This window comes from Ailuropoda melanoleuca, chromosome 2 (assembly GCF_002007445.2).
Source record: "Ailuropoda melanoleuca isolate Jingjing chromosome 2, ASM200744v2, whole genome shotgun sequence".
Taxonomy (NCBI): domain Eukaryota; kingdom Metazoa; phylum Chordata; class Mammalia; order Carnivora; family Ursidae; genus Ailuropoda; species Ailuropoda melanoleuca.
Genome location: NC_048219.1, coordinates 172,226,315 through 172,240,295, shown reverse-complemented (window position 1 = coordinate 172,240,295; position 13,981 = coordinate 172,226,315). Strand labels below are relative to the sequence as shown.

The 13,981-nt window shown below is 38.0% G+C and overlaps 1 long non-coding RNA gene and 1 other non-coding gene across 2 annotated transcripts; one reads left to right on the top strand and one right to left on the bottom strand.

The window, feature by feature from the left end:
* Positions 1-1,160: 1,160 nt before the first annotated feature.
* On the bottom strand, positions 1,161-1,265 carry LOC117801365. Its single transcript, XR_004623869.1, has one exon. It is a non-coding gene; the product is annotated as a U6 spliceosomal RNA (small nuclear RNA).
* Positions 1,266-5,569: 4,304 nt separating this feature from the next.
* LOC109489447 lies at positions 5,570-9,498 on the top strand. The gene is made up of 3 exons (XR_002142443.2): positions 5,570-5,713; positions 6,084-6,306; positions 9,432-9,498. It is a non-coding gene; the product is annotated as an uncharacterized LOC109489447 (long non-coding RNA).
* The last annotated feature ends 4,483 nt before the right edge of the window (positions 9,499-13,981 follow it).

The window sequence follows — 13,981 nt, the reverse complement described above, 5'->3', positions numbered from 1 at the left end:
AAAATAGAGTCATTTGCCCCCACTACAGCAAACCAAGATTTAATTGCAGTTTCAACCTTTCCCAGAAATGTTACCTTTAAACAGTCAATCTGAAATTTCCTGATCAGTATTAGTGAGGTCATCTACATAATAAGATCCCCCCTCCCATGTCCATCCCCCCAAAAAGAAGATGACCAGACCTGAAAAAAATCTTTCCTTTTGCTAACAACCTCCTTGACCCACCTTCCTCATGCCTATAAAAAGCTTTACTTTGTACAGCTCCTCTGAGCACCTGTCCATTTACGAGAAGGGATGCTGTCCCCTCATTCATGAATCATTGTATAAACCCAATTAGATCTTCAAATTTTTTCAGTTAAATTTTTGTTCTTTAACAGACAACAGAGGCCATTTGTTTTCTAAAACTGAAAAAAGTCAGGAGACACAAGGAGCAAGTTCTTTAGGATGCCTTTCCAATGTCCTGAGCTTTCAAATGAGACATTTTTTGATATATGTTAGGCAATGTTGTTTTAAATTAAGTTATTGCCCTTTGTGCCTACCTTTCAGTGACCAAAAAACCCCACAAAACACACTGATGCCCAATGGATAGCTTCTCTTTGAGAGGCCAAGCAATACCAGGAAGGTCCTTGGGGCCTTTCTTCAAACAACACATTATATGCACAAAACAAAATAGTATCAAGCCACTTCTTTTATTTTATTTTATTTTATTTTATTTTATTTTATTTTATTTTATTTGCAATTCTGCAAAAGAATTGGGGAGTCATTTTAATATTTACAAGAAATAAATCAGCAGAACAAGATTATATCAGATAGGCTGTGTACAGTAGCTGCGGCTTATAAAACACACCAGTAATTTGTACCTGGTGAGTATAAAGAGAACCAAGGTAGGATTGAGATGTCTTTACAGCCAAGGGAGAACACAGGGCATCAACAAATTAGAGGACAAAAAAATTCACATTTTCTACATTAAAAAAAAATTACAGACCTCACAAATGTCTTTGAAGACAAAGAAAAAACCAAAGTCATCTGAAGGGTGGGAAAGAAGAAATCTGAAACAGAACTCTAAATGTAAAAAGAGTTTTACTTCACAAGACCAATTTTCTTGGCTTCTGTTTCATATATCAATAATCTCCACATTTTGACTATAAAAACTTCTGCTTCTTAAAAATATGGAATGTCACGAATTTGCATGTCATCCTTGTGCAGGGGCCATGCTAATCTTCTCTGTATCGTTCCAATTTTAGTATATGTGCTGCCGGAGTGAGCACAGTATCAAGCCACTTCTGTAAGAGTTTGTGATTTTATTGGCTTTTCTTAGAGATTTATTTAACGACTGTGCCCTTTCTTTTAGGAAGTAAAATTCATGTCGTTTTTATTTCATAGTGGGCAGAGAGCCGGAAAACAGATCATTGATTTAGCACAATATTTCCTAGCATATGCCTGACATTTAAAAAATAAGATGGCCCAATTTTGGCGATAGTATGTGACCTTTGTGGCAGGGAGTTCAGATGAGGGTGAAGGTCCACAAATCTCTTTCTCTGCTTATGAAGAGGCAATGATGAGCGTTGCAGGCAGAATGGAGGACCAGAGTAACCAGGTGGTTTTATTTGGTTTTATTCTCTTATTCTTTTGAAAATGACAAAAGATCTTCCGGGATACCTACTATATCTGGCTTCTCTCAGTCCACGAGGACAAATCATCCCAATTGATAATATTTTGTATAAATGACAATGAGAAATATCTTAAACAAATGCTCAAAGCTTTACATAGATATTGATGAAGAAGAATCAAGAAACTGGGAAGAACCTGGAAAACTTGGCTCTGAAAATCACAGAACCAGAGGCCAGGGCAGTTCTTCTGGGCCTGGAAGTTTAGCAGGCTAGAGATAGAGCGAAATAGGACCGAGGGGGAAGACAGAAAAGCCTGGAAGCAACAAATCGCAGGTCCAAGTTTTTAAAGCTTGGTTCAAAGTTCTTAAAGTTCAGTTTATGGATTCATCCCAGTGGCAAAAAGTACTCAGGCGTTTCACAAAATTCAAAATCAGAAATGGCAAATGCTTTGCTCTCCAAATCACTCTATTTTCTGATTTGTGTAATTTATATGCAGGCCAAGAGGAATCAATAAAATGATTTATTTTTTTCAGGCAAGACGTGATCTTTAGAAAACTTGCCATATGCCAGCCAGATTGTTGGAATTAATTGCAGGCTTGGCAGTTAGGTCAGAACCTCAAACACCACACTGAAATTTGAGAAGGATGTGTAGCTCTTCAAAGACAGAAGCCTGAATTTCCCCCAATGTTACCAGTCAGTGCAGTTTGAGGCAACAAAACAAATCAGTGGATACCTTTCACCTCACTGAGAGATCAGAAAAATTATCATCTTTACCTGTAGGAATTAATAAGGAACAAACATTTTTAGAGAATGCTATTATACCAGTGAATCCCAAAGAGTTCCGAAGTAATGACAAGGTTTGGTGAAAATTTTCTCGAGCTTACTGCACCAAAAATGTTGTCGTGGCAAATAGATTTAATTATTCGCAGCACCCAATACCTCTGGATATGACTCGCCACATGAAGTGCCATAAACAATTTTAGAGGGTTTCAGCACTTCAAAACAAAAATTGAAAACTTTTTATTACTTGGGTCTGTATTAAAGAAAATTGAGATATTGTTCCATTGCTATTGTTTACACTGTGATCTTTGAGTGTGAGAGTGGGGGGAAACAGAGAATGAATGAGGGAGAAAGGACACATTTTGGTGAGTAAAATATGAAATAGCTGGCTGACATTTTCCTCTGGTGGAAGTCTTCCTTTTTTTCCTCTTCTGACTTTCCTTTCCTTTCGGACATGACATTTCAAACAAAAGCAAAAACCTTTCGTTGATCTCTTTTCTTAACCTACTGAAGATAAAATTTGTTTCCTTTAAGGAGTGTCTCATAAGGAAATACAAGTTAACCTGGCAGTGGTTTGGAAAAATTGACTCACCATTTTGAAAAATAAATTAGCTGCCTGACTTACAAAAAGAAAAAGAAAATGTCTTTTGATCTGAGGGGAAAGATCTGTAAAGTTGGAATCTGCCTAAGTATAGTGACAAGTAGAGTTTCATCTCAGGCAGGACCATGGTTAAGCAGTGTTATCTAAGGCCACAAGTGCATACAGATGAAAAACAAGGGCAGGAGTAGAAATACACTCAGAACACTTTTTCCCCACTCAAAGTACAGAGCAAATCACATTCACAACTATTTATTGAAATATACTCTGTTTTCCCAGACATTTAATACCAAATAAAACTAACAGTGGGAAAAATTAGAAAAGTTTTAGTGAAGTGGAAATATGACAATAGTATGGGTTACAATAATATTTTGTTTTCATGAATAAATCACGTATGAGTTTCTAGAACTGCCATAACAAGATCCCACACACTAAGTACCTTAGGGGTGTCTGGCTGGCTCTGTTGGTAGAGCGTGCAACTCTCGATCTCAGGGTTGTGAGTTCGAGCCCTATGTTGGGTGTAGGGCCTGCTTAAAAAAAACAAACAAACAACAACTAAGTAGCTTAAACAACAGAAAGTTACTGTCTCACAGATCTTCATACTATAAGTCCAAGATCAAGGTGTGAGCAGGGTTGATTTCTTCTGAATGCTAGGGGGAGAAGCTGTCCCATGCCTCTCCTTAGCTGGGGTGGTTTGCTCTTAATCTTTGGCATTCCTCAAATCGTAGACACAGTATTCCAATCTCTGCCTCTATGTTCACAGGCATTCTCCCAAGGTGGGTGTCTGTCTCTGTGTCTGAATTTCCCCTTTAATAAAGACAGCAGTCGTATTATCTTAGAGCTCACCCTAATGACCCTATCTTCATTTGATTGTCTGCAAAGAACCTATTTTCAAATAAGTACAATCACAGGTACTGAAAGTTAGGACTTTAACATCTTTTGGGGAAACATAATTCAACCAAGATATATTATTGCTTATTTATAGTGACTCACTCTAAGAGTCAACCAATTTGCAATTTACATTGATTAATAATTAATTGACTATTAATCATTAATTCACCTTTCAGCAGACCTTCAGGTGGTCAAGGAAAGAACCCGTGGTAACAAGAAGACTTTACAATAGAAACCCTTTCAGTGTTTGATTATTGCATATTCTCTGGACCTGCCAGCAAAGCTGCGAGTTTTTCTTCTTTGGTCAGGGGCATCAAAGAGGACCATGAGCTCTTAGAAACCACAAGCTGCAGCTCAGAGAGCAAGCATGTTATAGAGCTCAATGCGTTCAACAGAGCACAGGGAAGCCAGGATAGCTGGGGAAATGATTGAGTCTATGAGTTGTCTACACTGCATAATAAAAACTGCAGAAAGAGGCACAAAAACATGTATTTCCAGGGTTCTACTTTTTTAGAATTTTTGGGGGAAAAAATTCTATGTTCTTTTGTTGTTTCAGTTTTTTCTCTAGGAAAGATATACTGAACATTTTACAAAATACGGATGAATCGCAAGTAGATTTTCACCCAAGACTGTTAGGAGTCCTCTGTCTTCCGATAGCTGAGATAGACTGTCGTCACCATTCTCCAACAGGAATCTATCTGCAGGTTTTGTCTAGGGCAGTGGTTCTCCGAGTGTGGTCCCTGCCCAGCAGCAACCGTATCACCTGGAACCTGGTTAGAAATGCAGATTCATGGGCCCTGCCCAAGACCTGGTAAATCAGAAACTCTGGGCATGAGGTTCAGCTATCTGTATTTTAACAAGCCTCCGAGAGAATTTCTGAAGTTCCCTCAAATTTGAGAACCACTGGTCTTCACTAAAGTGAATGCCTTGCCAGTCAATACAATTTAAACAAAAACTTTTGTATTTTTTTTAGTCATCATTGGTGTTTAGGGCTTACTTTAAACATATGTTTATTGTTATTGGTTACTGTTGCTCTCCTGAAATATTTCTTTGTTAATAAAACTTTAGAATTGCTTTCTGATTTTAAAATCTGTAAGTGCCAGAATATTTCAGTGTCACATGTTCAAATTCACTCTGAGGAAAAGAGAACACTTTCAAATGCAGCCGTCACTGAGGAAATTTCAGACACAGCATCTGTCTTCTTCATCTGATTCAGATTAGAGAAACCTCATAGGATCTGAGAATTGATTTGCTCTGAGTGCCCTGCTTTAAATGGTTTCTTAACCCGCATGCCGTCCCAGACCTGCTGAATCACAATCCTTTCTTCTAGGGCCATAAGGAGTCCAGCTCAAAAACGTCCCTCAGATGATTCTGTTGGACACACGTCATGACTTATATAACAGGCCTTGCAAATTCTATCCTCAACATCCTTTGAGGAGCGATTAGTTTCAACATGAAGACATCTGTCCTACCACAGCCGCTTGAGAGAGTAATTAACCGTTTGTAAATAAGTAAAGCCGTTCCGTGGTTTATTCACATCAGCGAGAGTAAGGCAGGCAGAAAGGCGGTCCCAGCGGAAGGCACTGGGAAGTAGCCTGCCCTGGAGGGAAAGACGCAGCATCTGGAGGGTTCAGCCGCATCCTGAGAAGGAACAGCTCCAGTGCACTGAGCACCGACCATATGTCAGAGGCTCAACTTAGATTATCTTCGGATTCTCTGTCTCCAATTCCTTTTTTCAACAACCGTAAAAGGTCGTCACGATAAGCCCCACTTCCAGACAAGGTAACTGGAAAGGAAAGTGCTTTGCCCGACACTACAAAGCCAGTGAACGGAAGAGGTGAGTTTGGAAGCAGATCTCCCTTGCTTTGTACTCCTTCTGGGCAACTGCCGTTCAAGGAAGGGGCAGGCACGGGGCATGGGATACAGACTTGTAGAGTGTTCCAGCAAGACACCCTGACAAAACAGCCACAGGAAATTCAGAGGCGACCCAGCGGCTGGTGTCGGTGACACAGGTCAAAAGGTATCACAAGTCGGATGCAACTGAAAAGCCCAACAATAGAAGAACAAAGGAAAATAAAAATCCGTTCATATTCATTGAACTTTTTACTATGTACTAGGCTCTATTCCAAATGCTTTAACTGTTTTAATTTATTTAATCCTGGTAACAAACCTATGTGATAAACATTATTATTCTCTCAATTTTACAGAGAGGGAAAGTAACCTGTGGAGTGTCACCGGGATCGGACTCAGGCAGTCTGTCTCCAGAAAAGGCACTTTGAATCATCATGAAAATTGGGATGTATCATAATGATATTACCATATGATCAGTAAACTTAGAAACATGCAGACTCTACTGACCGATGCGTATGGAACAAATTATATGCCAATTCAAAAATAATGAATAATTAGATTGTTCAGTTTCATGCTACAGTAAGTACAAAACATTTAATATATATTTTATGCATTATATATAAAGGGTAGCTTTTCACCGGACTATCTGAACTATCTTGCTATGTAACAAATTGACCAAAATGTAGCAGCTTTTTAAGAACAAACATTTATAATCACATAGTTTCTGTGGATCCAGAATCTTGACATGACTCACCTGGGTTCTCTGGCTCGGGGTTTCTCATAGGTGGTAGTCAAGGTGTTGGCCAGGATTTCAGTCATCTCAAGGCTCAACTGATGTGATACACAGAGAAACACACACTTGTGATATGCCACCGAAAAATGCATAAGCTGAATCCAACCGTGAAGAAATATCAGGCAAGCCAAATTCGAGGAATATGATACAAAATTACTTGACACTTAAAACTGTCAAGATCAAGAAAAGAAAGGCTGAAGAATTATTCCAGATCAAAAGACTCAGGAAAGTTTATAACTAAATGTGATTCGTGATTGATGCTGGACTAGGAAAAAGCAAAGTGAAATAATAAAGCTGACTATGGAATCAGTTGTCAAAATTTGAATATTTATTTGGATTAATGGTATTGTACCAATGTAGATTTCCTTATTTTAATAACTGACTATAATTTTGCAAGAGAATATCCTTAGGAAATACACTGAAAAATTTAGGAGTAAAAAAAAATATTGTATCAGCAACTCACTCTAAAATGACTCAAAAAAGGGGGGAAAAGAGAGAATAACAATAGATTAGAGAAAATGTTAACAATGGGTGAATTTTGGTTAAGCTATATTGAATTCTTTGTGCTATTCTTGCAAATTTTCTGTAAATTTAACATTATATTAAAATATACATTTCCAAAATAGTATACTGCCCTATTTGCTAAAGGCCTGAAAAAAATCATGGTTTGACAAGATTCACTAAATATGAAATTTTGGAATATCAGGCATAAAATAAAATTAAATGTCATAAGTAAAAAAAATAAAATAAAAGATCTGGGTAGTAAAAAATATATACAAAGATGAAAGTAGGGGTATTTGTTCTGCTTTGAAGTAACTTTCTCACTTTCAGAAAATAAAAATGTGCCTCCATATTGTTTTCTTAATATAGTGCAAGTTTACATGTGAAAGCTTGGGAATCAGATTCCTTCAGTTTGAATTCTGGCCCTCCCACATTCCATGTGGTTGACTGTGAGTAAGCTAACGTTTCTCTGGCCTCATTTCCCAATCTGCGAAATGGAAATAATAATAACACTTAATAGGATTACCATGTCAACCTGAGCATTCACTAATTTAATATACTTAAACTGCTTAGCACCGTGCCTGGATCATGATAATTGTACATTCAGTCATAGCTCTTCTGTATTATTGGATCTTTGATCCATACTAGTTTTCATAGTTCCGCAGAATTACAAACAATCCCCAGTGACCCGAAGAGGAATTTCTAGGTAGAAAAATGGAGGTGGCAACAGCTTCAGTACGTAGAGCCTGGGCATTGAGCGGTGAGAGGTGGTCTGAACCCAGGACTGCAGTGGGTCCTGATGCTTCAAAACCAGGTGAGCAAGGGACTATCCCTGTACTTTTTACTATTACAAACTGAGCTAGAATGTGGAAATTATGACTGTTCAGCATCTTACTGTCCATTGATTTTCCACTTTGTGTCCCCTTGGTGCTTGGTTTCTATTACTTTTCCGCAACTATAAAAAATAACAAATTTTAGCATCTCAGGTAATGCAGGACACAATATGCTGAACATTTTCATAAAGAGATAGAAAGGTGGGATTTAAGAAAAAATCCATTATTTCCATATTTGGTGGCAGGTATAGCATATTATACACAACCCCCAATCTCACATGACAACTGACCTATACCATATGGTTTCCGCTTGTGTTCTCTGAGGTCGGACTGATCTAATGAAAATATATTAAAAGTCATAATTCTTAAGCAACAAAAAAACACATAAATAAAACCTTATCTATGTTGAATGCATTTGGATCCTGACTCTTTTTTTAATAATAATTAAATTTGGGACACCTGGGTGGCTCAGTCAGCTGAGCATCTGCCTTGGGCTCAGGTCATGATCCCAGCTCTGCGTTGGGCTCCCTGCTCAGCAGGGAGTCTGCTTGAGGATTCTGCTTCTCCCTCTCCTTCCGCCTCCCCCCCCCACCGCCGCATGTGCTCTCTCGCTCGCTCATTCTCTCTCTCAAGTAAATACATAAAATCTTTTTAAAAATTATTAAATTTAACATTAGCAACATCTGCATTACTCAGGAAACCAGTATTTTCCAAAATGAACAATGCCTGATGTTTCAAAATCTTACGTGGCTGGAAGATCTATTTAAAGTACAAGATAAACCAATATATTTTAATGTAACCCAGTTCAGTGATAGGCTTTTAGATTTCAAATTGAAATTCATCTTTAGGGAACCACTATTTATTGAGATTTGGTGTATATATCTGAAATTGCTCAGTCAGTTAAGCATCTATCTTTGGCTCAGGCCGTGATCCCAGGGTCCGGGGATCAAACCCCGAGTTGAGCTCGCTGCTCAGTGTGGGGCCTGCTTCTCCCTCTGCCTGCTGTTCCCCCTGCTTGTGCTTGCTCTCTCCACCTCTCTCTCTGTGTCAAATAAATAAATAAAATCTTTAAAAAAAATAGAAATACAACTCCCTCTTCCAACTAGATAGATAGATATAAATATAGATATAGATGATATAGATATGATACAGTGGGATTTCTTAATATTCTTCAACAAAACAACATTTCACAAAAGATGGACTGCAGAAGCAAATATAAGAATTCAGCTGTCTTCTATTAAGCCAGTCACTGAAGAGATTTGTAAAGAGTAAATCAATGCCACTCTTCTCCCTGAGTGTTTTGTTTTAGAAAATATTTTTAATTTAGAAATATGTCACTTATATTAACAGATAACGAGACTGGTCTTGTTATTTAAAATAAATATTTTTAAGTTTCTCAGTTGCAATTTCTAATACAACAAATAGTGGTAGATGTAATCCACGGAACAAAAGCTCTTCATCATCCTCAATAATCTTTCAGAGTATAAAGTCATCCTAAAACTAACAAGATATGTTGATTTTATTGGGATGGTCATCTGATTCAATTGTGAGTAATTTTTTTTTTTTATCTCAACTAGCATAGGTGGTTCTGAAGCTACACTGCCTTTTTCCATCGACTGGCCGGGAATTGACTGGCAACAGAAGGTTTGCTATTTCATGAAGTTTTTCAGCTGATAAAAGGTAAAATGTATAATTGCAGTCTGAATTTAGGTTTGAAAATCTGCAGCTTTTGAAATTCATCAAATTTGATCAGAACCTTGTATGCTAATAATAATTGAATCAAAGCACATTTACAATTTTATGTTTTAGATTCTTCCTAAAAGAAGCTATTCCATATTAGGTTAAAATGTCATTTCTAAATGCCCAGTTATTAGGCATAATCATATTATAATTGTCTCAGTGAATTCATTTCTGCAGAAAAGAACTAATAGGTGATAAGCAATAACATAACTAAATGATAGCAAGACTTTTGTTCTTTAGAAAAAAGAAACTATCTCAAAATAGTAAGTTTTCATAATGCAACTCACCAGCACAGTAAAATTTGGATGAGTATTCATCACTGCAAGGTAAAAAATAAAATTAAAAAACCTTCACTACAAGCTAGAAGGAATTAAGATTAAAGGATCCCTAAGCAATAAAAATATAATAAACAAACAAACAATAAAAGGCTCCTTTTCTTATCACGAAATTCCATAAATTAGAATTAGAAGTGCAAAAGACATGATTTAGTCAAATAAGAAAAATTTACCTTTTTAAAAAGATTTCATTTATTTATTTGAGAGAGGGAGAATAAGAAAGAGAGAGAGAGTGCACATGCATGAGCAGTGGGAAGGGGTAGAGGGAGAGGGAGAAGCAGACTTCCCACTGAGCAGGGAGCCCCACAATTGGGACTCGATCCCAGGACCCCAGGATCATGACCTGAGCCAAAGGCAGACGCTTAACCAACTGAGCCACCCAGGCACCCTGAAAAATTCACCTTTTATCTAAGAAATGAAAATGTGTGGAATAAACTTGAGAGAAATTTAACACCTCTAAAAACCTCACCGTCAAATACACTGAATGTCTGGTAGTCAGTGGTCACCTGTCGGAGGTCACCTGAATGTGTCTGACAATAATAAACACATTTCTTTTTCTCTCATAGTATATACCGAGGGGAGCATTTCTTGATGGTGGACCACAACTGTCCAGGGAAGTCTTCTAAGGACCCAAATCCTTTCCACTTTTCCATTATTTGGTGCACAAAGTTTTCTTACAATAGTTGCATAACAGCCCATCAGACAGCCTCAGAGCTTTTTATTCCGTAGTAACCATTGCTATAAGGATGTGGTCCACCTGGTAGAATCTGCGGACACTGTCCAGTGTCATTCTGTCCCTTCTTCTGTAAATGGCTTCTTTGTCCAAATCCTAAATTATTGTCTTCTTGTATTTTTTCTATCCTCCTGAAATTATTCAAACTCCTACAGAATTTTCTCTTTAGTACGGCCGATAAAATAGTTAAAAGGCATAAACCTCTTTTATACATGAAAATCATCTGACTATGTTGGAGTTCAGTTTCTAAGATCATCCCAGTGAACTTAATAAAAGAATTGTGGGACTAATTCTTTTCTGAAAATAGGTGAACCAGCAGACTGAGGAGCAACTGTCCTTTAAAAAAAAAAAAAAACTTTAACATTTAAAAAGAAATCTTTATACGGATTTATTTTCTTCCTCTGATTTTCCAGAATCTCCTCTACTTGCCTCCAACATCATTGTCCCAGTGCTCTATCGCATAGTTTCCACAAGTCCTCTTGCCAAAGTTCACAGCACCCCTTGTGTTACAGAGTTAGGAAATAAGCAATAGCAAGAGGGGCATCTCACCAGCAGCTAACAGTCAATGGAAGAGAAACAAAGAGAAAAGAAGAGACAACTGGTGATCTCAGATTATAAAATTAATGGAGATGCAGGGAGACTAAATCAAGATAAAGAGCAAAGCAGAATGGTGTAGGCAGAAGCTGGCCAGGAGGCATCCCAGGAAGTGGCAGAGATCATTAGCGCTCACCATGTCCATGCCCTCTCTTCTTCCTGGGAAGAAGAGCCAGACCTATGCTTCTCCAAGTGTGGTGCTTGGACAGGCACTGCTCTGTAACTCTGTAATTCATGATGCTAAAACTGGACTATGAATCAACGACATCACTAAGCACACAGTTAAGTTCAGCTAACATTTTTTTCCCCCAGGAAAACTTTCTCAATGAAGGAAATAATGTGCTGATTTATATTCTCATTGAAGTCTCAAGGATTTTGTGAGCCCCGCTGAGGTAGACAGCACTGTCCAAACCTCCTCAGATCTTGCTGGGGCTGCAATGTGAGCAGAAGTACTGTGGGTCAGCTCCCACCCAGGATGTTTGTACTGTGCTGTGCCACCAGGATCTCCCTCTTCAGGACTGAAGCCCTCAACTCCTCTACCTGTTGTCTGTGTTGACAGCTCAATGCTCACAGCTAAATAGCCTCTCCCAGTGACGTCTCTTGGCTGAAGAGAGCTGCACTCTCCACAAGGGCTATATTTACTTCTTGGGGACAACTGCACTCAGTGATATTGCTGTGTGGGTATAAAGCCATGGCTTCTTACCCTAAATTCTGGATAACTCTGAGCTCCAGAGCTCCCTGTGGGTCAGCAGAGGCCTTTATTTTGACTGCATTACAGCTCAAGTCTTCTTTCCGCCCAGTTATGCTTCCTTCATTCCAAGACCACTCCCTCAGAACCTTCTTGAACACAGACCTTCACCTCAGAGGGTTCTTCCTCAGGAACCCACCCAATGGAAAGCAGATCTGATTTCCTCTTTTTTTCTTCTCTGGGTTGACAGTCTTATTTGCTGGTGACCTTAGAAGGTGGAGGAATCACATAATGAATTCTTGGTCCCTAAGGGATTCCCTAGAGCCTGAGCCTACCCATCAATTAATCAACTAATTTTCGACCAGGATACAAGATTTGCTCTGTTTGTTTAGTAAGCAACTGAAATTTATGGTTATATATTGAAATAGTTAATAAACAAAGACTAATATAGAACATAGATTATGGATCTACTAGCAGCTAAATATTGAGAAGACGTTTCCCCCCACCTCCAAACTGGAGTGTTTTCCCTGTATTCTTTTTGCCAAACAGTTGGGACTACTGGTAAAAGTAGTCTTTAGTTGGTTTTTCAAGTGATCTTGCCTTTCCATCTTTACTTCTAGCTTTTCAGTTGTGTAACAGTAATTCTTGAAGATATTATCTCGATCTACTTAAAGAAATGTAAGAAGGCAAAAAGACAACTATTTCCTTTGGAAATTTTGAAGTAATTAGATGAATTCTTTTTTTTTTTTGTTAACATTTTTATTTATTTATTTGACAGAGAGAGACAGAGCATGCACAAGCAGGGGGTGTGGCAGAAGGAGAGGGAGAAGCAGACTCCCCGCTGAGCAGAGAGCTAAATGTGGGGCTCAATCCCAGGACCCTGGGATCATGACCTGAGCTGAAGGTAGATGCTTAACTGACTGAGCCGCCCAGGTGCCCCATTAGATGAATTCTTAATGGAACAGCTGATTATAAATCATACACAAAAATGGTACAGACTCGATCTTAAATTTGAAAGTAACTATAAACCTGTGACAGTCTAGGTCGGTAAGACAAGTTGAAATACAACTAAACTGTGCTAATATCCCAAACTATTGCTTTGCTGATAAAATGGTGACTTGGATAAATTATTCTCTACCACTGAAAGGGGACCAAAGATATGGTTCATTACACCTCAGACAAGACAAGTAAGAGTAGACTAAGATTTTTAAAAAATTAGAAAAGAATGAAAAGGGTACATCTATGCTACAGCCAAAGAGAACAGAGCTATATACTGTATGTGCTTTCTGTTAACTTATTAAACGACGGTGCTAAGAAACACCCTAAGGAGTAATTAAACTTTATCAAGAGCTGCGAAAAGTTTAGACGTACAATTTTATGGACATTGATAGAAGACATGAGACTCCTGGGTTTGAAACAAAATACAGTTTATTACTCATAGCAATAATGGAAGTCAACTTACCAGCATTTTGTTGCAGTAATTCCTTGAGCCTAATCCCCACATAGCAAAATGTAGAGGGCCAGTTAGTATGTGCACACATGATAGATTGCATTACAGGAAAGGAACCCGGAGTTTAGGGAATTCAAAATGGGCAGTAAGCTATCTCTGTCATCTAAGAAACTATCTCTATCATCAAAGGTGTGGACTGTATGAACATCTTTGAAAGACAATCTAAAACAAAGGGCGGTCAGTGCAACTGCTCAGAAACTACAGAAACCTGGGAGACCTGCAGAGAATGGTCTCCTAAAAACCCCATGAAAAAGCCTTTTCTATGTTTGCTTGTTACACAACAACATAAAAACATAAAACTAATGTTTTATATAATCAGTGTTTTTACATGCTTATGTAAAAAATTTACAGAAAAGTGTAAAGAATAAAATATCAGTTTTATTTTTCATACGGTATTTAACATCAGCTAGAACCATCCTTTGATTTTAAAATATCTTGAGACTTTTTAGAGAATAGAATATATTCCTAGAGAGCTATGAGGATTTGCAAGGCTTTTCAAATTTTCCTTTAATTTCATTCATGCCAGT